At 38.7% G+C, this 23,700-nt stretch overlaps 1 protein-coding gene across 1 annotated transcript in view; it reads left to right on the forward strand.

The window, feature by feature from the left end:
- Positions 1-23,700, forward strand: part of FCGBP (Fc gamma binding protein) — a 77,110-nt gene continuing 53,410 nt past the window's right edge. Inside the window, exon 1 of the mRNA XM_060001050.1 lies at positions 1-413. The gene's annotated coding sequence lies outside the window, so the exon portion shown is untranslated. The remainder of the gene's footprint in view (positions 414-23,700) is intronic.

A 23,700-nucleotide genomic window follows, 5' to 3' on the forward strand; every position in this document is an offset into this window, starting at 1 on the left:
CCTTCTCTAGTTGCAGTGAGCGGGGGACTACTCTTCGTTGTGGTGCGTGGGCTTCTCATTACAGTGGCTTCTCTTGTGGAGCACAGGCTCTAGGTGTGCGGGCTTCAGTAGTTGTGGGACATGGGCTTAGTCGCTCCACGGCATGTGGGATCTTCCCGGGCTGGAACCCCATGTCCCCTGCATTGGCAGGCGGATACTTTTTTTTTTTTAATCATTACAATCGCTTTATTTTTTATTAAATTAAATACAACATTTGCAGTATTAAACGCATTTTTTCCTCCTCAGGCTTGCTTTTGGAAGATAACTCTTCAATTCGTGCCATCACTTTGGGACATGGACATATCCTGGTGGGAACGAAAAATGGAGAGATCCTGGAAATTGATAAGAATGGCCCAATGACACTGCTCATTCAGGTACTGTGTTTGCACACATCCTAAACCACAATTCACACCAGAGCTGGAACCAGGGTGAGGCAACGGGGGGGCGCTTAGGGCGCAAAATTTAAGGAGACACTCATTATCAGGGTCAGGCAAATGCTGTATTAATCATCTATTGCTGTATAACAAATTGTCACAAACTTAGCAGCTTAAAACAAAAACATTCCTCATCTTATGGTTTCTGCAGGTCAGGAGCCTGAACACAGTTTAACTGGGTCCTCTGTTTAAGGTTTTCTAAGGCTGCAATAAGGGCCAGGGCTGTGGTCTCATCTGAGGCTTAACTGTGGATCTGCTCCAAGGTCACTCGAGTTGTTGGCAGAGTTCAGTTCGTTGGGGATGCAGGACCGAGGGCTTCCGTTTCTTGCTGGCTGTTGGCCAGAGGCCACCCTCAGCTCTCAGAGGCTGCCTATAGTTCCTCATCACATGGGGTTTCCCAACATGGCTGCTTGCTTCCTCAAAGAGAGCAAGGGAAAGAGGAAAAACAGGTATTACTGTGCCTTTAAGTAACTTTAAATAACATAATCATATCATCATATATGTGTAATCATGAACATCCGTCCCCTTTGCCATATTTTATTGGTTGGTAACAAGCCACAGGCTATACCACACTCAAAGGGAGGTGGTTACACAAGAGTGTGAAAACCAGGAGCATCATGAGGGTCACCTGTCCAGCACAGTCTGCCCTCTGGCCACCAATTATCATGTCTCTACCACATGCAAAATACATCCCCCCTCCCAAGGTCCCCAAGAGCCTTATCCCATCATAGTATCTGTTCAAAGTCCATAATCTCATTGTCTAAATCAGGCCCAGGTGTGGGTGGGGCTTCTTGGGTGTATTTCCTCTTGATCTGTCAAAATCTGGCAGGCGGATTCTTAACTACTGTACCACCAGGGAAGTCCCGAGATTGTTTTATTTCTTCCTTTTCTTTTTTAAAATATATTTTTATTGTGGTAAAAGTCACATAATATAAAACACTATTTTAGCCATATTTAACTGTACAGTTCAGTGGCACCAAGTACATTCACATTGTTGTGCAACTCTCATCACCATCCATCTCCCGAATTTCTCACCTTCCTAAACTGAAGCTTTGTCCCCATTAAACACTAATTCCCCTGGACTTCCCAGGTGGCCCAGTGGTTAAGACTTCGCCTTCCAATGCAGGGGGTGTGGGTTTGATCCCTGGTCAGGGAGCTAAGATCCCACATGCCTCAGGGCTAAAAAACCAGAACATAAAACAGAAGCAATATTGTAACAAATTCAATAAAGACAAAAAAAAAAATGGTCCACATCAAAAAAAAAAAAAAGATAGGAACACTAACTCCCCATTCCCCCTCCCCCTCGAGGGGGGTCCCTGGCATCTACCAATGTACTTTCTGACTCTATGAATTTGACTATTCTAGGTACCTCGTATATATAAGTGGAATCAAACAGTATTTGTCTGCACCTACTGTATATTGGAATGCATTTTTAAGGTTAATTTAATATATGTCCTTCAAACAGATTGTACCTTCTTTTTTTTCCACTCTGCTATACAGTAGGTTCTCATTAGTTATCTATTTTATACATATTAGTGTATATATGTCAATCCCAGTCTCCCAGTTTATCCCACCCCCCTCTTTCCCCTCTTGGTGTCCATACATTTGTGCTCTATGTCTGTGTCTCTATTTCTGCTTTGCAAATAGGTTCATCTGTACTATTTTTCTAGACTCCACATATATGCGTTAATATATGATATTTATTTTTCTCTTTCTGACTTACTTCACTCTGTATGACAGTCTCTAGGTCCATCCACGTCTCGGCAAATGGCACAATTTTGTTCCTTTTAATGGCTGAGTAATATTATTTCTTCCTTTTCAATGTGTATATTTATTTATTTTTTCCTGCCTTCTTGCACCAGCCAGGACTCTCAATACAGTATTGAATAAGAATGGTAAAGCAAACATTCTTTTCTTGTTCCCAAAATTACATGGAAAGCATTCTGACTTTCTAACATTAAATATCTGTCTAAATGTCCTTTAGCAGGTTAAGGACGTTTCTATTCCTAGTTTGCTGAAGTTTTTTGTTTGTTTGTTTGTTTTTTACCATGAATGGATGTTCAATTTTGTCAAATGTTTTTTCTGTATCTATTGAGATGACCATGCAGTGTTTATTCTCTAGCCTGTTAATATGATGAATTTCATTGATTGCTTTTTTTTTGTTTTTGTTTTTTTTGCATTACGCGGGCCTCTCACTGTTGTGGCCTCTCCCGTGCAGAGCACAGGCTCCGGACGCACAGGCTCAGCGGCCATAGCTCACGGGCCTAGCCGCTCCGCGGCATGTGGGATCTTCCCGGACCGGGGCACGAACCCGTGTCCCCTGCATCAGCAGGCAGACTCTCAACCACTGCGCCACCAGGGAAGCCCCATTGATTGCTTTTTGAATGTTGAACAATCTTTGTATTTCCAGAATAAACCCTACTTGGCTTTTTTATATGATATCCTTTTAAATTTATTCTTTTTATATATATTGTTGGATTCGATTCACTAATATTTTGTTAGGGATTTTTGAGTCTAAGTTCATGGGGGATATTGATTTGTAATTTTCTTTCTTTGTAATGTCTTTTTCCGGTTTCTGGTATCAAGGTAATGCTGGTCTCATAAAATGAGTTGGAAAACGTTTCTTCCTCTTCTATTTTCTGGAAGAGATTTTTTAGAATTCACGTTATTTCTTCTTTAAATATTTGATAGAATTCTCCAGTAAAACCATGGGCCTGGAGATTTATTTTTGGAAGATATTTAACTATAAATTCAATTTCTTTAATATTGATACTTATAGGAGCTCTCAGGTTATCATTTTCATCTTTGATGAGTTTTGGTAGTTAACGTATTTCAAGGAATTGGTCCATTTCATGTCAGTTGTCAAATTTATGAGCATTGAGTTTTTTGCAGTATTATCTAATTATCCTTTTAATGCCTATAGGTTCTGTAGTAACATCTCCTCTTTCATTCTTTTTTTTTTAACTAGTTTTCATTTAATGGTGGCATACGTGTTATTTATTTATTTATTTTTGGCTGCATTGGGTCTTAGTTGCGGCATGTGGAATCTTCGTTGAGGCATGTGGGATCTTTCGTTGTGGCATGCGGGTTTTCTTCTCTCTAGTTGTGGCGTGCAGGCTCCAGAGTGTATGGGCTCTGTAGTCTGTGGCACATAGGCTCTAGTTGAGGCGCGCGAGCTCAGTAGCTGTGGCCCGCGGGCTTAGTTGCCCTGCGGCTTGTGGGATCTTAGTTCCCTGACCAGGGATTTACCTGCAATCCCCTGCATTGTAAGGCGGATTCTTTACCACTGGACCACCAGGGAAGTCCCTCCTCTTTCATTGTTAATATAGGTAATTTTTGTCCTCTCTCTCTTTCTCTCTCTCTCTCTCTCTCTGGTCAGTTTAGGTAGAGGTTTATCAATTGTATTAACCTATCAAAGTGCCACTTTTTAGTTTTATTGATTTTTCTCTACTATTTTTCCCTCTTCAATTTCATTGATTTCTGCTCTATTATTTTTTCCTTCAGTGCTTTGGGTTTCATCTACTCTTCTTTTTCTAGGATCTTAATGTAGAGAGTTCAATTTGAGAACTTCTTTTATAATATATGTGTTTACTGCTATAAATTTACCTCTAAAAACTTCTTTAATTGCACCCACAAATTTTTATATGTTTTCCTTTCCATTCAGTTAAAAATATTTTCTATTTCCTCTTAAGTCTTCCTCTTTGACTCAGGGATTGTTTAGAAGTGTGTGATTAATTTCTAAATATTTGAGAATATCCTAGATACCTTTCTAATATTGATTTCTGTTTCAGTTACACTGTGGTCAGAGGATATACTTTGATGTGTATAATTTGTGTGTATGTGTGATGTGTATACTTTGATGTGTATATAATTTTGCATAATTTGAATTATTTTACATTTGTTAAGGTGTTTTTTTAATGACCCAGGCTATGGTCTATCTTGGTGTGAATATTCTAAGTGCACTTGAAAAGAATGTGTTTTCTGCTATTCTTGGGTGTAATGTTTTGGAATATCAATTAGGTCAAGTTGCGTGACAGTATTGTTCAAATCCTCTCTATTCTTGCTTATCTCCTGTCTACTTGTACTATTGATTGTTGAGACAAAGGTGTTGAAATTTCCAACTATAATTGTGGATTTGTCTAGTTCTTCTTTCAGTTCTATCAGTTTTTTGCTTGATGTTTTGAAGCTCAGTTGTTAGGTGCATGCACATTTAGGATGAATGAATTTATCCTATTTCTTGGTGAATTTATTTTTGTATCATTATATGATGTCCGTGGTCATTTTTCCTGTTCTGAAATCTACTTTGTCTGATATTAATAGGATGACTCTTGCTTTCTTTTGATTAGAGTTAGAGTGGCATATCTTTTTCCATACTTTTACTTGTAGACAGCTTATAGTTTTTTAATTTAAAATTTTTTAATATAGTTTATTGGTTTATATCATAAGTTTCATGTATACAATATAATATTTCAACTTTTGTATACACTACAACATGTTCACCACCAAAAATTTAGTTTCCATCTGTCGCCATACAGTTGACCCCCTTTACCCATTTAGCCCTCCCACCACCCTCTTTCCCCTCGGGTAACCACTACTCTGTTCTCTGTATCAATGTGTTTGTTTTGTTTGATTTGGTTTGTTCATGTATTTTTGTTTTGTTTTTATATTCCACAAGTGAAATCACACAGTATTTGTCTTTCTCCATCTGACTTATTTCACTGAGCATAATAACATCAGGGCCCATCCATGTTCTCACAAATGGTAAGATTTCATTTTTTTATGGCTGAGTAGTATTCTATTGTATATATATACCACATCTTCTTTATCCATTAATCCATCAATGTGCAGTTAGGTTTTTTATATATCTTGGCTACTGTAAATAATGCTTTGATAAACATGGGGCACATATATCTTTTTGAGTTAGTGTTTTCCTTTTCTTCAGATAAATACTCAGAAGTGGAAGAGCTGGATCATATGGTAGTTCTATTCTTAATCTCTTGAGGAATCTCCATGCTGTTTTCCATAGGGGCCAGCCCGATTTACATTCCCACCAACAGTGTGTGAGGATTCTCTTTTTTCTACATCCTCCCCAACACTTGTTATTTCTTGTCTTTTTGATAATAGCCAATCTAATGGGCATGAGGTGATATCTCATTGTGGTTTTGACTTACATTTTCCTAATAATTAGTGATGTTGAACATATTTTCATGTGCCTGCTGGCCATCTGTATGTCTTCTTTGGGAAAGTGTCTATTCAACTTCTCTGTCCATTTCTTTTTTTAAAAAAATTTTATTTATTTTTTAAACAACAGGTTCTTATTAGTTATCTATTTTATACATATTAGTGTATATATGTCAATCCCAATCTCCCAATTCATCCCCCCACCCACCCACCCCGCTTTCCCTGCTTGGTTTCCATACGTTTATTCTCTATATCTGTGTCTCTATTTTTGCCTTGAAAACCAGTTCACCTGTACCATTTTTCTAGATTCCACATATATGCGTTAATATACGATATTTGTTTTTCTCTTTCTGACTTACTTCACTCTATATGACAGTCTCTAGGTCCAACCACGTCTCTACAAATGACCCAATTTCGTTCCTTTTTATGGCTGAGTAATATTCCATTGTATATATGTACCGCATCTTCTTTATCCATTTGTCTGTTGATGGGCATTTAGGTTGCTTCCACGACCTGGCTATTTTAAATAGTGCTGCAATGAACATTGGGATGCATGTGTCTTTTTGAATTATGGTTTTCTCAGGGTATATGCCCAGTAGTGGGATCACTGGGTCATATGGTAGTTCTATTTTTAGTTTTTTAAGGAACCTACATACTGTTCTCCATAGTGGCTGTATCTATTTACATTCCCACCAACAGTGCAAGAGGGTTCCCTTTTCTCTACACCCTCTCCAGCATTTGTTTTTGTAAATTTTCTGATGATGCCCATTATAACCAGTGTGAGGTGATACCTCATTGTAGTTTTGATTAGCATTTCTCTAATAATTAGTGATGTTGAGCAGCTTTTCATGTGCCTCTTGGCCATCTGTATGTCTTGTTTGGAGAAATGTCTATTTAGGTCTTCTGCCCATTTTTTGATTGGGTTGTTTGTTTCTTTAATATTCTATTTCTTTTTTTTTTTTTTTTTTTGCGGTACGCGGGCCTCTCACTGTTGTGGCCTCTCCCGTTGTGGAGCACAGGCTCCGGATGCGCAGGCTCAGAGGCCATGGCTCACGGGCCCAGCCGCTCCATGGCATGCGGGATCTTCCCGGACCGGGGCACGAACCCGTGTCCCCTGCATCGGCAGGCGGACTCTCAACCACTGCGCCACCAGGGAAGCCCTGCTTCTTTAATATTGAGCTGCATGAACTGTTTATATATTTTGGAGATTAATCCTTTGTCCGTTGATTCATTTGCAAATATTTTCTACCATTCTGAGGGTTGTCTTTTTGTCTTGTTTATAGTTTCCTTTGCCATGCAAAAGCTTTTAAGTTTCATTAGGTCCCATTTGTTTATTTTTGTTTTTATTTCCATTACTGTAGGAGGTGGGTCAAAAAAGATCTTGCTGTGGTTTATGTCTAAGAGTGTTCTTCCTATATTTTCCTCTAAGAGTTTTATAGTGTCCTGTCTTATATGTAGGTCTTTAATCCATTTTGAGTTTATTTTTGTGTATGGTGTTAAGGAGTATTCTAATTTCATTCTTTTACATGTAGCTGTCCAGTTTTCCCAGCACCACTTATTGAAGAGACTGTCTTTTCTCCATTGTATATCCTTGTTTCCTTTGTCATAGATTAATTGACCATAGGTGTATGGGTTTATCTCTGGGCTTCCTATCCTGTTCCATTGATCTATATTTCTGTTTTTGTGCCACTACCATATTGTCTTGATTCCTGTAGCTTGGTAGTATAGTCTGAAGTCAGGGAGTCTGATTCTGCCAGCTCTGTTTTTTTCCCTCAAGATAGCTTTGGCTATTCGGGGTCTTTTGTGTATCCATACAAATTTTAAGATTTTTTTGTTCTAGTTCTGTAAAAAATGCCATTGGTAATTTGATAGGGATTGCACTGACTCTGTAGATTGCTTTGGGTAGTATAGTCATTTTTACAATATTGCTTCTTCCAGTCCAAGAATGTGGTATATCTCTCCATCTGTTTGTGTCATCTTTGATTTCTTTCATCAGTGTCTTATAGTTTTCTGAGTATGGGTTTTTACCTCCTTAGGTAGGTTTATTCCTAGGTATTTTATTCTTTTTGTTGCAATGGTGAATGGGATTGTTTCCTTAATTTCTCTTTCTGATCTTTCGCTGTTAGTGTATAAGAATGCAATGTATTTCTGTGCATTAATTTTGTATCGTGCAACTTTACCAGATTCATTGATTAGCTCTAGCAGTTTTCTGATGGCATCTTTAGGATTATCTATGTGTAGTATCATGTCATCTATAAACAGTGACAGTTTTACTTCTTATTTTCCAGTTTGTATTCCTTTTATTTCTTTTTCTCCTCTGATTGCCATGGCTAGAACTTCCAAAACTATGTTGAATTATAGTGGTGAGAGTGGACATCCTTGTCTTATTCCTGATCTTAGAGGAAATGCTTTCAGTTATTCACCATTGAGAATGATGTTTGCTGTGGGTTTGTCATATATGGCCTTTATTATGTTGAGGTAGTTCCCTCTATGCCCACTTTCTAGAGAGTTTTTATCATAAATGGGTGTTGTATTTTGTCAAAAGCTTTCTCTGAGTCTATTGAGATGATCATATGGTTTTTATTATTCAGTTTGTTAATATGGTGTCTCACACTGATTGATTTGTGTGTATTGAAGAATCCTTGCACCCCTGGAATAAATCCCACTTGATCATGGTGTAAGAGCCTTTTAATGTCTTGTTGGATTCTGTTTGCTAGTATTTTATTGAGGATTTTTGAATCTATATTCATCAGTGATATTGGTCTGTAATTTTCTTTTTTTGTAGTATCTGTGTCTGGTTTTGGTATCAGGGTGATGGTGGCCTCGTACAATGAGTTTGGGAGTGTTCCTTCCTATGCAATTTTTTGGATGGGTTTAAGAAGGATGGGTGTTAACTCTTCTCTAAATGTTTGATAGAATTCATCTGTGAAGCCATCTGGTCCTGGATGTTTGTTTGCTGGAAGATTTTTAATCACAGTTTCAATTTCATTACTTGTGATTGGTCTGTCCATATTTTCTATTTCTTCCTTGTTCAGTCTTGGAAGTTACACCTTTCTAAGAATTTGTCTATTTCTTCCAGATTGTCCATTTTATTGGCATGGAGTTGCTTGTAGTAGTCTCTTATGATGCTTTGTATTTCTGTCATGTCCATTGTAACTTCTTCTTTTTTATTTCTAATTTTATTGATTTGAGTCCTCTCCCTCTTTTTCTTGATGAGTCTAGCTAAAGGTTTATCAATTTTGTTTATCTTCTTGAAGAACCAACTTTTAGTTTTATTGCTCTTTGCTATTGTTTTCTTTGTTTCTATTTCATTTATTTCTGCTCTGATCTTTATGATTTCTTTCCTTCTACTAACTTTGGGTTTTGTTTGTTCTTCTTTCTCTAGTTCCTTTAGGTGTAAGGTTAGATTGTTTAGTTGAGATTTTTCTTGGTTCTTGAGGTAGGATTGTATTGCTATTAACTTCCCTCTTAGAACTGCTTTTGCTGCATCCCCTAGGTTTTGGATCATTGCATTTTCGTTGTCATTTGTCTCTAGGTATTTTTTGACTTCCTCTTTGATTTGTTCTTTCTTGGTTATTTAATAATGTATTGTTTAGCCTCCATGTGTTTGTGTTTTTTACTTTTTTTGCCCTTTAATTTATTTCTAATCTCATAATGTTGTGGTCAGAAAAGATGCTTGTTATGATTTCAGTTGTCTTAAATTTACTGAGGCTTGATTTGTGACCCAAGATGTGATCTATCCTGGAGAATATTCCATGTGCACTTGAGAAGAAAGTGTAATCTGCTGTTTTCAGACGGAATGTCCTATAAATATCAATTAAATCTATCTGGTCTGTTGTGTCATTTAAAGCTTGTGTTTCCTTGTTAACTTTCTGTCTGGATGATCTGTCCATTGGTGTAAGTGAGGTGTTAAAGTCCCCCACTATTATTGTGTTACTGTCGATTTCCTCTTTTATAGCTGTTAGCATTTGCCTTATGTATTGAAGTGCTCCTAGGTTGGGTGCATATATATTTATAATTGTTATATCGTTTTCTTGGGTTGATCCCTTGATCATTATGTAGTGTCCTTCCTTCTCTCTTGTAACGTTCTTTATTTTAAAGTCTATTTTGTCTGATATGAGCATTGCTACTCCAGCTTTCTTTTGATTTCCATTTGCATGGAATATCTTTTTCCATCCCCTCACTTTCAGTCTGTATGTATCCCTAGGTCTGAAGTGGGTCTCTTGTAAACAGCATATAGATGGGTCTTGTTTTTGTATCCATTCAGCGAGCCTGTGTCTTTTTGTTGGAGCATTTAATCCATTCACATTTAAGGTAATTATCGATATGTATGTTCCTATTAGCATTTTCTTAACTGTTCTGGGTTTTTTTTTTGGTAGGTCCTTTCCTTCTCTTGTGTTTCCCACTTAGAGAAGTTCCTTTAGCATTTGTTGTAGGGCTGGTTTGGTGGTGCTGAATTCTCTTAGCTTTTGCTTATCTGTAAAGCTTTTGATTTCTCCATCGAATCTGAATGAGATCCTTGCCGGGTAGAGTAATCTTGGTTGTAGTTTCTTCCCTTTCATCACTTTAAATGTATCGTGTCACTCCCTTCTGGCTTGTAGAGTTTCTGCTGAGAAATCAGCTGTTAACCTTATGGGAGTTCCCTTGTATGTTATTTGTCTTTTTTTTTCAGTTGTTGCTTTTAATAATTTTTCTTTGTCTTTAATTTTTGTCAGTTTGATTACTATGTGTCTTGGCATGTTTCTCCTTGGGTTTATTCTGCCTGTGTCTCTCTGCACTTCCTGGACTTGGATGGCTATTTCCTTTCCCATGTTAGGGAAGTTTTCAACCATAATCTCTTCAAATATGTTCTCGGGTCCTTTCTCTCTCTTTTCTCCTTCTGGGACCCCTATAATGTGAATGTTGGTGCATTTAATGTTGTCCCAGAGGTCTCTTAGGCTGTCTTCATTTCTTTTCATTCTTTTTTCTTTATTCTGTTCTGTGTCAGTGAATTCCACCATTCTGTTTTCCAGGTCACTTATCCATTCTTCTGCATAAGTTATTCTGCTATTGACTCCTTCTAGTGTGTTTTTCATTTCAGTTATTGTATTGTTCATCTCTGTTTGTTTGTTCTTTAATTATTCTAGGTGTTTGTTCTTCTCAGTCTTTGTTAAACATTTCTTATATCTTCTCAATCTTTGCCTCCTTTCTTTTTCTGAGGCCCTGGATCATCTTCACTATCTTTATTCTGAATTCTTTTTCTGGAAGGTTGCCTACCTCCACTTCATTTAATTGTTTTTGTGGGGTTTTGTCTTGTTCTTTGATCTGGTACATAGTCCTCTGCCTTTTCATTTTGTCTTATCTTTCTGTGAATGTGGTTTTCGTTCCACAGGCTGCAGGGTTGTAGTTCTTCTTGCTTCTGCTGTCTGCCCTCTGGTGGATGAGGCTATGTTAGAGGCTTGTGAAGGCTTCCTGATGGGAGGGACTGGTGATGGGTAGAGCTGGGTGTTCCTCTGGTGGACAGATCTCAGTAAAACTTTAATCTGCTTTTCTGCTGATGGGTGGGGCTGAGTTCCCTCCCTGTTGGTTGTTTGGCCTGAGATGACCCAGCACTGGGGGCTGCAGGCTCCTTGGTGGGGCTAATAGTGGATTCCAGGGGGGCTCATGCCAAGAAGTACTTCCCAGAACTTCTGCTGCCTGTGTCCTTGTCCCCACTCTGAGCCACCACCTCTGCAGGAGACCCTCCAACACTAGCAGGTAGGTCTGGTTTGGTCTCTTGTGGGGCACTGCACTTTCCCCTGGATCCTGATGTGCACATTACTTTGTGTGTGCCCTCCAAGAGTGGAGTCTCTGGTTCGCCCAGTCCTGTTGAAGTCCTGCAATCAAATCCCGCTAGCCTTCAAAGTCTGATTCTCTGGGAATTCCTCCTCCCAATGCCGGACCCCCAGGTTGGGAAGCCTGATGTGGGGCTCAGAACCTTCACTCCAGTGGGTGGACTTCTGTGGTATAATTGTTCTCCAGTTTGTAAATCACCCACCCAGCGGTTATGGGATTTGATTTTATTGTGATTGCGCCCCTCCTACCGTCTCATTGCAGCTTCTCCTTTGCCTTTGGATGTGGGGTATCTTTTTTGGTGAGTTCCAGTGTCTTCCTGTTGATGATTGTTCAGCAGTTAGTTGTGATTCCAGTGCTCTCTCAAGAGGGAGTGAGCACACGTCCTTCTACTCCAGCATCTTGAACCAATCTGTGTCCATTTCTTAATTGATTTTTTTTTGTTGTTTGAGTTGTATGAGTTCTTTATATACTTTAGATATTAGCTGTCTGCTAGCTCACTGTTAATGTATAGAAATTAAACAGGTTTTTTGTATATCGATTTTGTACCCTGCAAGTTTACTATATTTGTTTATTATTTCTAATAGTTTTTTTGGGTGTATTTATGGTTTTCTGTATGTAAAATAATGTCTTCCGTGAGTAGTGACAGTTTAACTTCTTTCTTACCAATTTGGGTGCCTTTTATTTCTTTTTCTTGCCTAATTGCGTTGGTTAGACTTCCAGTACTGTGTTGAATAAGAGTGATGAGAGTGGGCATCCTTGTTCCTGATCTTAGGAGGCATAGTTTTCAGTTTTACACCCTTGAGTATGATATTAGTTGTGGGTTTGTCATATATGGCCTGTATTCTGTTGAGGTATGCTTTCTCTATACTCATTTTATTGATAGTTTTAATCATAAGTGGGTGAATTTTGTCAAATTTTTTTCTGTATCTACTGAGATGATCATATGATATTTATCTTTCATTTTGTTAATATGGTATATCACAATGATTGATTTGCTGATGTTGAACCATCCTTGCCTCCCTAAAATAAATCTCACTTGATCATGTTGTACGATCCTTTTAATGTATAATGTTGTATTCAGTTTGATAATATTTTGTTGGGAATTTTTGCATCCATGTTAATCAGAGATATTGGCCTATGATTTTCTTTTTTTTGTATTGTCCTTGTCTGTATTTGGTATCAGGGTGATGTTGACTCATAAAATGAGTTAGGAGGCATTCCCTTATCTTTGATTTTTTGGGAAGAGTTTGAGAAGGATAGGTATTAAATCTTCTTTAAATATTTGGTTGAATTCACCAGTGAAACCATCTGGTCCTGGACTTTTGTTTTGGGGAGGTTTTTGATTACTGTTTTATCTCCTTGCTAGTGATCGATCTATTCGTGTTTTCTATTTCTTCATGATTCAGTCTTGGAAGGTTGTATGATTCTAAGAATTTATCCATTTCTTCTAAGTAGTCCAATCTGTTGGTGTATAACTGTTCATGATATTTTCTTATAATCCTTTGTATTTCTGTGGTTTCCATTGTTATTTCTCCTTTTTTTCCTGTTTTTAGTGATCAGTCTTCTCTCTTTTTTTCTTAGTGAGTCTAACTAAAGGTTTGCCAATTTCTAACATCTTTTCAAAGAACCAGCAATTTCATTGATCTTTTCTATTGTCTTTTTGTCCTTATTTCATTTATTTTCCTCTGATTTTTATTATTTCCTTCCTTTTACTGACTTTAGGCTTTGTTTCTTCTTCTTTTTCTAGTTCCTTTAGGTATAGAGTTAGATTGTTTATTTGAGGTTTTTCTTATTTCTTGAGATGGGCCTGTATTGCTATAAACTTTTCTCTTAGTACTGCTTTGCTGCATCCTGTAGATTTTGGTATCTCATATTTTCATTTTCATTTGTCTTCAGGTATTTCTCCATTTCTCCTTTGATGTCTCCATTGACCCCTTGTTCAGTATCGTGTTGTTTAGTCTCCACATATTTGTGATTTTTCCAGCTTTCTTCTTGTAGTTGACCTCTAGTTTCATACCATTGTGGTTGGGAAAGATGCTTGATATGATTTCAATCTTCTTAAATTTACTGAGGCTTGTTTTGTGGCCCAACATATGATCTATCCTTAAGAGTGTTCCATGTACACTTGAGAAAAATTAGTATCCTGCTGCATTTGGATGGAATGGTCTCTACAAATCTGTCAAATCCATCTGGTCTAATGTTTCATTTAAGGCCACTGTTTCCTTGTTGACTTTCTGTCTGAATGATCTATCCACTGATAGATCATTGCACTCTCCACAGCCCAGTAAGTGGGCTGTTAAGTCCCCTACTATTATCACGTTGCTGTCAATTTCTCCCTTTAGATCTGTTAATAATTGCTTTATATATTTTGGTGCTCTTATGTTACGTGCATATATATTAATAACTGTTAAGTCTTCTTGATGCTTTTTCCCCTTTATCAATATATAATATCCATCTTTTCTCTTGTTACCTTTTCTGGCTTGAAGTCTATTTTGTCTGATGGGTGTGGCTACATCTGCTTTCTTCTGGCTTCCATTTACTTGGAGCATCATTTTCCATCCCTTCACTTTTGAGCCTGTTTGTCTTTAGAACTGATGTGGGTCTCCTGGAGGCAGCATATAGTTGTTTCAATTTTTAATCCATCCACCTATTCTATGTCTTTTGATTCGTGAATTAAATCCATTTACATTTCGGGTCATTATGGATAAATGAGGACCTAGTACTGCCATTTTATTTTTTGTTTTCTTTGCACTTAAGAAATTCTTTAACTATGGCCCTCAGTTTGGCCTTTGACCTGAAGAAGATCACCTACAGCCTCAGGTGGTCCCATTTCTAAAGGTAACCTTTTTTTTTAGTAATTCTTTTAAAATTGAAGTATAGGTGATTTACAGTATTGTGCCAATCTCTGCTGCACAGCAAAGTGACTCAGTTTTATCCATGTATGCATTCTTTTTAAAAATATTATTTTCTATTATGGTTTATCCCAGGAGGTTGGATATAGTTCCCTGTGCTATACAGTAGGACCTTGTTGTTTATCCATTCTAAATATAATCGTTTGCATCTACCAACCCCAAATTCCCAGTCCATCCCTCTCCCTCCCCCCCCGCACCTTGGCACCCACAAATTAAAGGTAACCTTTTTAATAGTCTCTTCAATTCAGTCAGAGGGTTACTAGAATTAGTACTCAAATAAAGGAGGATAGAGGGGAGCTATGTCAGTCTTACAGTCCTTTGTTTTAGGTACTATTTATATCTTTAATCATTCATTAGCCTTCTACAGCAAATCCTTCCATCAAGCTATTTTGGAATTTTGAAGCCTTGGGGCTTCTGCATACCAATTAAAATAGGTACAATTGTTGAGGATAAGAACTCTCTAAAACTTTACCAGTTTCGAAAATTTTCCAGTTCAAATGGCCAGTATTTGGCCATTGACGAGTAGGATCTTAATAGTAACTCAAACCAATAAAACACAAGAGACAGCCCCACAAGAGAGTGCAAAGGATGCAGCCCTCACAAGATCCAGAAAGTTCACTCCCCAAAATAGTCTAAGAACTCAAAGACCTTCATTGTACAAGTGGAAACAACAAAGGTTGAGATGACAAAGGCCCCTTATGGACTGAGACCCTCATGACAAACTCCTCTGAGAGCTGACCCAGTTGAACAAACACTCCAAACACTCAGCTTGGAATCCCAGTCTATTCAACTGACTGCCAAATATGTGTTGGTACGTGCACTTTCCAGATGGAGGAGATCAGAAAGAATATTCTCACTGGTCAGTGTGTGAGGTTCTCAGGACATATAACAAAAAGAAAGTAAAACCTAATCTGGCCAGTGGTTTTCCTCCTTATGACAGAGGACACAAAAGACAGACAAAGAAAAACAATGACCATCTTTGGGAGGAAAAGGATCCACAAACCAGGAATATTCTACCAAACTTCAAACAAAGAGTCACGGAGTCCAAGGAGCTAGATCTACAAATATTTTCTCCTGTGAATCTAGTTTTTAAAAAAGAGGAAAATCCTCAAAAAAAAAAAAGAGGAAAATTCTCACGACTCTTGGTTTCTACAGATGCTGCAGGCAGAGATCTGGGAGACTGACTGACATGGTAAGAATTCTTACCTTTTGCCTGCTTTTGTCAGGTGTCCCAGGATCTCTTAACTGTAGTAGCCTTAGGGCGAGTAGTGTCCAGCCAGTAAAGTTTCATTCCATCCTTGTCATCAACTGCTGAGGAGGAATTAATGTCCCTCTATCCTTCTAGGTTCTTCTGGCTGCTCTAAGAATTAAATTGACATGGGATAGATTAACAGGAGAAAATCAAATTTTAATAATATGTATACATGGGAGAGACCCAGAAAAACTGAGTAATCCGTTAAATATCTTAATTATCTCTCCTCTTCTACCTGTATCATTTCTAGATTTCTATCTTCGAGCTCTCTTCCATGTGGTCTGCCCTATTTCCAATGCTTTCTAAAGGTTCTTCATCTCATTTATCGAGTTCTTCAGGTCTAGTCTGTTTGGTTATTTTTTTTAAGTTTCAATCTCTTTAGTAAAGTATTCCTTCTGTTCATTATTTTTATTCCTGAGTTCATTGAGCTGCCTTTTTGAGTTTTCTTGCAGCTCACTGAGTTTCTTCATGACAGGTATTTTGAATTCTCTGTCAATTAGATCACAATATTCTGTGACTTTAAGTTTGGTTTCTGGAGAATTGCCATTGTCTTTTTGTGATACCGTGTTACCATGGTTCTTCAAGGTGCCTGATAAGTTGTTCCTTAGCTGGAGCATTTGGAGTAGTGAACAACCTTCTTTCTCAGGTAAAGCTTTTTTTTCCCTTAAACTTGAGGCTAAGGATTCGTTAGCAATAATAGGGCTTTCTTGTGTTTTCCAGTAGGTGGCGCTATAGCAAAGCTTTTGGGTTCTCTTACCAGAGCTACCCCCGGTTATACATGTTTGAGAAGGAGTACTTTCCACTCTCCACTGCCTCTGTCAGAGGGGTCCCTTGGTGCCCTCAGTGTAGCTGCTTGGTGCCTTGATGCCGCCAATGTGGCATCACCACCTGGGGCACTGGGATGGTGCACACCTCCACCATATCTGGGGTGTCCTGGTTCTGTCAAAGCGGGGAGCCAAGGGGGAGCCAGGGTGGCAGGCATCTCTGTCATGACCAGGCTTTCAGGCTGGTGGGCTCTGCTGCTGCAGACAGGGCAGGGCTGGAGTTGTGGGTCCCTTTGTAGCTGGACCCTGATGGACAGGGTCACAGGCCCTGCTGCTGCTGCTGTGTGGTTTCCTGTGGCCAGCAGCATTGCTGCAGCCGGGAGGCTGGTGTCATGTACACTGTCTCCCTGATGCTACTGGGTTCTCTGCAAGATCAGCCACCATGGCCAGGTTCCAGGGGTCAGGTCACAAACCACCTCTGCTGTTCCCCCTGTCCTGCCTCCTCTATGTGTTCCAATCCACCCACCTTTAGATGTACAGATGTGAGGAATTCTCTGGGATGTGTTGGGATGAGGCACCTTTGTTGAGTTATGGATGTTTCACTGGTTGTAGATTGAAGGGGAGACACAAAGGAGTGTCACGCTGCCACGATGCTGAAGTCACTCTAAAGTCAGACAGCATATAGGTTTTTTTTTTTAAGATTATTCTTTTTTTTTAAAAAAAGAGGTGCATTTCTTTTTTAAAATAATTAATTAAGGCTGCATTGGGTCTTCATTGCTACGTGCGGGCTTTCTCTAGTTGTGGCAAGCGGGGGTTACTCTTCATTGCGGTGCTTGGGCTTCTCATTGTGGTGGCTTCTTTTGTTGTGGAGCACAGGCTCTAGGTGCACAGGCTTCAGTAGTTGCAGCACACGGGCTCAGTAGTTGCGACACATGTGCCCTAGAGCGCGTGGGCTTCAGTAGTTGCGGCATGTGGGCTCAGTAGTTGTGGCTCATAGGCTCTAGAGCGCAGGCTCAGTAGTTGTGGCGCACGGGCTTAGTTGCTCTGCAGCATGTGGGATCTTCTCAGACCAGGGATAGAACCTGTGTCCCCTGCATTGGCAAGAGGCTTCTTAACCAATGTGACACCAGGGAAGTCCCAGCATATAGTTTTAACCTAACCTGGCAATCTCTGCCTTTTAATTGGTATGCTTAGTTCATTTAAGTGTAATGTATTTATTGATAAATTGGACTTAGGTCTATCATTTTATTATTTGTTTTCTGTTTGTTCCCTCTGTGTTTTGTTCTTATCTTTCCCCCTTTTTGTCTTCTTCTCAGTTTGAATTTTTAAAATTTAATTTCTCTGTTGGCTTCCCCAACATCTCCCTGCCCCCCACACATACACTTTCTGCTTATAGGTGATCCTTTCCTGTCCTCTGACTGAAAAGAGAATTTCTTAAAATTTTTCTGCCTTCGTTTGCTTCCCAGATCTGGGATTTGGATCACCATCTGGTTAAAGTAGGGAGATATAGGAGGGGGGAAAAACCCACAGAAACTTCACTACCATAACAGTAATTTTTCGAATTTTGACTTCCCTCCCCAATATGCCTGCCCTCAATTACTTTTCAGGGTCCTCAGGTAGTTGCTTCATCTATTCTGGCCAGAGCTTTCAGTTGTAATCAGTGAGAAATTATGTATAGTAGGCTTAATCAATCTTAATGAGAGCCATAAGCAAACACACACAAGAGAGTCTGTTGAGAAGACTGACGTTGTTTTGAGTTTTTCAAATATCTTTAATGTCCCACTTAATAGAAAACAACTGGATTCTGATAACTGCTTCTGCATTCAATGTGTTGTGAAATGTTGTTTTGGTTGAAGTATATGAGGAAAGTCTGGAGCAGTTACAATATAGGGGTATATTTCATAGTCTCTCTAGATAAACGTGGATCTTCTTTATTTTTAACACTACAGCAAAACTTTACAAATGGTGGTTTCTTAAAGGTTAGTTGCGATGTGCAGTCTGAAACCATATCAACAAACTTTTAAAAATGTGTTGGTCTGGCTTGCACTTTGAATAGCTCTTTTACCTATCTTGAACAGACCTTTTACCTATTCACTTTTTAATAACATCACGCATCACGTATCTGGAAAATACTGGTTTACTGAGTTATTCAGATTTCCAAAAATGTTGAAACATTTCCATTATATAATATCAAAAATCATAGTCATAAGTATCCACAATGATCTCATCAGAAAATCTATAAATATTTAGAAAATTGTTAAGCACATGGTGGCAGATATGTTTTTCCCCTTTAAGGTTCAGATTTTATCATTTGTCACAAATTCTGTCAGTTATTCTCCTTAAAGGGAAAGCTCACTTTGTTCTTTGTGAGAAAATATCTGCCAGATACTTAAGTCTATAGTTTTTAAATTGTTCTTTCAATGTAAAAAAAAAAATTACACTATGACAAAAGCTGCTAGTACAGTTCATAACTCAAATAAACAAAAGCTTTTTCTTGAGACAGTCATCATATATCATTATGCAGCTTTATACATACTTTGCATTTTGTCACATAGGATATTAAAGTATACAAGGGTAGAGGTTTAGTGGAATTAATAATTTTTACTGCTTCATGAAGGATTTTAAGTGAAACTGGTTTTTGTTGTTTGTTTTTTGCTATGAGTGGTTGTATAGAATAGAACAACTTCTAGGATGTTCGGTGCCACTGCCTTGATGCGGGACAAGGGCCAGGAGTTTTACCCACCATTGTTTTTGCACCATCAGTGCAAATTTCAACATAATAAAAAATCTGAATAGCAACTTACTTTTATTATGAAAATAATTTTGACCTCAGGGACCCTCTGAAAGGGTTGGGGAGATGCAGGGGTCTGCAGATCCACTTTGAAAATCACTCTAGTAAGAGAAAAGATAAGGGAAGCATTGGGGTTCTCCTACAGGAATAAAAGTAGATGGCACTTAACCCAGGCAGGAGGTTATAGCCAAACAGACATGAAGAATAAGTAGGATTTAGAGCCGTGAGGGAGAAGGGCATTCCAGACTAAAAGAAGAAACAGCGCAAGTGAGCGTCTGTGTAGGAGACATAGGGGGGACCAGGAGTGATGAGCTGAGATAGGAAAGGAGAGCTGGAGGCATAATTTGCAGAGTCTTGAATGTCATCCAAGGAGTTTAAGATCTCTCCTAAGTGTAAGGGACAACCACTGAAGGGTTTTAAGCTGGGGGATGACTTGACAAGATTTTGTTTGTTTAGGACAATCACTCTTACTACAGTGTAGATATGGATGCAAAGGGAATAAGACTTTGAGCAAAAAAAAAAAAAAAAAAAACCCAGAAAGCTATTGCAATAATCCAGCTAAGAGATGGCTACCTGAATCCCTTGGAAAAATGGCAGTTGACTTGGAAATAAATAGATGAATTTGAGAGATGGAAAGGAAGTATAAGTAATAAGACTAAGTGACTCATTAGAAGTGGGGATGAAAGGAAGGGAGAAGAACCAAGCTTGGGCTACTGGATGATGGCGTATTGTTCACTGAGAAGATACAGGAGGAGAAGCAGATTTGGAAGGAGGGTTATGATGTTGGGTTAAGGTACCCATGAAACATTTATGTGGGAATGTCCCAGAGTCAAATGGATATATGGAACTGGAAGTTACTTAATGTCTCATTCCATTTATAAGACATTCTTGAAAAAGAACTGTAGGAACAGAGAACATATTCAGTGGTTGCCAGGGGTTATGGGGAGAGCACGGGTGGGACTACAAAAGGACAACATGGGGCTTCCCTGGTGGCGCAGTGGTTAAGAATCCGCCTGCCAATGCAGGGGACACGGGTTCAAGCCCTGGTCCGGGAAGATCCCACATGCCGCAGAGCAGCTAAGCCCGTGTGCCACAACTACCGAACCTGTGCTCTAGAGCCCATGAGCCACAACTACTGAAACCCGTGCGCCTAGAGCCCGTGCTCTGCAACAAGAGAAGCCACCTCAGTGAGAAGCCTGTGCACCGCAACGCAGAGTAGCCCCCGATTGCTGCAACTAGAGAAAGCCCACACGCGCGCAGCAATGAAGACCCAATGCAGCCAAAAATAAATAAATAAAATTAAAAAAAAGAAAAAGGACAACATGAGGGAGGTTTGGGGAATGGTGAAACTGTTCTGTATCTTGATTGTGGTAGTGGTAACAGACATCCATATATGTCAATTCTACTGTATATTAATTTAAAAAATGAAACAGGAAAATTACTCTTGGGTTTCTGGCTTGTAGAACTGGTGCTAGTGGTGGCATCGTTCACTGAGATTCAGAATAAGAAAAGGACCTGGGTAGGTGGAGGGAGACAATGAGGTTTGGGATATACTAAGTTTGAGGTGCCTTTGAGACATCCAACAGGTATCAACTAGACAATTAGACACACCATCTGGAACTCAAAGGAGAACTGTTCTTAAAATTTTCAAAATCCTCACTCGGTGTAGAATCATGGATTTTTCTCCTGAACTTGTACCCGTGTTATCAAGAACTACTGTGCCATGTTTCTTATCACTGTACTTATATTGGCCTAGCACCATCAACTTAGTTTTTACATCTCAGCCATTATATGGTGGTAAATAATGAATATCGATAACTTCTGTGTGGGATCTTATTTACAATAAGAAATATAACAAAAGCAGAAGGTCCTTAAAACCATTATAGGGTATGAGTCACCTTATGGTGGTATCTGAAGCCAGGAAAGGAGAGAAGGCTCCTCGAGACGGCTTAGGAAGAGTATGGAATGTAAGAAGAGGCAGCAATGACAGAGGCTCGAAGATGAGAAGTGACAAAGGATTAGGAGCTTCAAAGTTCCAGCCTGAGCGGTTAGATGCAAACCAGGTGTGTGTGTGTGTGTGTGTGTGTGTGTGTGTGTGTGTGTGTGTGTGTGTGTGTGTGTGTGTACATAAGTATGTGCTGTCAGAGAAGCCCACAGAAGGAGAAAATTCATAAAAGAGGTGCTTGTGAGAGATCACACCAGAGCAGGAAAATATTCTCTGGATATAATTACAATGATTATTGGTAACCTAGGCTGGCATAAACTCAGTGCAGTGGTAGGGGTGGAAACTAGACTGTAGGGGCTGAAGAATGTAGAAAGAATGAATGTAGAAAGTGGAAGAATATAGAAAGTTGAGCCAGAGAGTATACATAGCTCTTTCAAGAAACTTGACTCTGATGGAAAGGGGAGTAAGAGGGCTGTAGTTAGGGCAGAACGAGTTGTTAGAAAGGTGTGTGTGTGTGTGTGTGTGTGTGTGTGTGTGTGTGTGCATGTGCATATGTATTTTAAAGAAGTTTGATCATCATTATAAGATGATGTGCAGAAGCAGAGATTTAGAGAATGGGGTTAATTGATAGAGCCAGTCTCCTGTCACAGAGGGAGGGAGATAGTATTCTGTTTAGGGTGCACTCTATCTTCAGTCCCTTTAACTTTATGCTGGAGCCATTAGCCAACACTAATTAGAGGCATAAGAACTGGAAACTATCTCTATTTGATGATTATATGGTTATAAAAGAATCAGCAAAGAGCAACCACAAATAGGAAAATTTAGTTAAGTAACATACTTAACTAAATGACATACAATTAATGTACAGAAATCAACGGCCTTCAGCAGTATCCAGTTAGAAGAGGTAATAGAAGAGCACACCCTATTCACAAGAGCAAATAGTAATGATAATAAAATACCCAGGCAGAAACTTAAGAAATGTGTAAAACTTATATGAGGAAAACTATAAATACTCATGAAGGACACAAAAGTAAACATGAACAAATGGAAGGGCAGTGTGTTTGGATAGAAGTCTCACATAATAAATATAGTAATTCTTTTTTTAAATTTTATTTATTTATTTGTGGGTGCATTTATTTATTTTTGGCTGCATCGTTGCTGCGCACGGGCTTTCTCTAGTTGCGGCAAGCAGGGGCTACCCTTTGTTGCGGTGCATGGGCTTCTCATTGTGGTGGCTTCTCTTGTTGCACGGGCTCTAGGCGCACGGGCTTCAGTAGTTGCAGCATGTGGGCTCAGTAGTTGTGGTGCACGGGCTTGGTTGCTCTGCAGCATGTGGGATCTTCCAGGACCAGGGGTTGAATCCGTGTTCCCTGCATTGGCAGGCGGATTCTTAACCACTGCACCACCAGCAAAATCCCAAAGACAGTAATTCTTTCAAAGTTAGTTTATAAATATAATGCAGCTCCCTTAAAAATACCATCAGGTTTTAATCTAGAATTAGAAAAGTTGACTATAAAAACTTATTTGAAAGAATAAATAAGAACAGCTAGGAAAACTCTGAGAAAGAGGACCATGATAGAGAGGCACTACCAGAGAGTTATACATACTATAAAAATTCTGTAATTACAACAATGAGGTATTAGCATATGAATGGATAGACCAAAAAAACAGCCTAGAAAATTCAGAAATGGACCCACATGCATATAGAAATTTAGTAGATGATAAAGGTTGCATCTCAAACCATTGGAGGGAAGAAGGATTTTTAAAATAAGTGGTACTGAGGTAAGTGGAGAATCATATGGAAAAAGATCAGATTAAATCTGCTCCTCACACCATACACTGGATAAATTTTAAAAGGGTTAGAGGTCAAAAAAAAAAAAGGGTCAGAGATCTGTATTTAAAAAGACGAAACTATAAAAATACTAAAAGAAAACATAATGGATTCCTTTATAATCTTGAAGTGGGCAAAATTTTGCTAACCATGATTCAGAATGTAGAAGCAGTAAAAGAAAAGATTGATTACATTTGACTATATAATAATAAAGTTTTGCATGGCAGAAAACACAACAAGAAAAGTAAAGACAGAAGAACAGAATTCACAGAAAACACAAGTCCTTAAACAAATGAGCAGGTGGTTGACCTCATTTATAATACTTGAAATGCAAACTAAAACTACATTGAGATATAATTTCTCACCTACCGGATTGACATCATACTCTGTTGTCACGTTGTGGGGAAACTGGTATTGCTGGTAGGAATGAAAACTAGTACAAGCCACAGGAAGGAGGATCTGGCAATTTCCAGCAAAGTCACATACATGTGGCTTTTTACCTATCAATCTCACTTCTAACCAAATTATATATTCCCTTTGATCCAGAAGTTCTCATTTTAATATCATTTCTAGGGTTCTAGGACAAAGATACAGTGGCAAAAATACAAAATAATGAATGCATAAAGTTATTTGTGATATCAGTTTTTGTAACAGAAAAATACTTGAAACCAAAATATCCATCAGTAGCGAACTGATTGAATAAGCCTAAGGTATATTTATAGAGTAGAACACTATGC

Source organism: Delphinus delphis, chromosome 20 (assembly GCF_949987515.2).
Source record: "Delphinus delphis chromosome 20, mDelDel1.2, whole genome shotgun sequence".
NCBI classification, from domain to species: domain Eukaryota; kingdom Metazoa; phylum Chordata; class Mammalia; order Artiodactyla; family Delphinidae; genus Delphinus; species Delphinus delphis.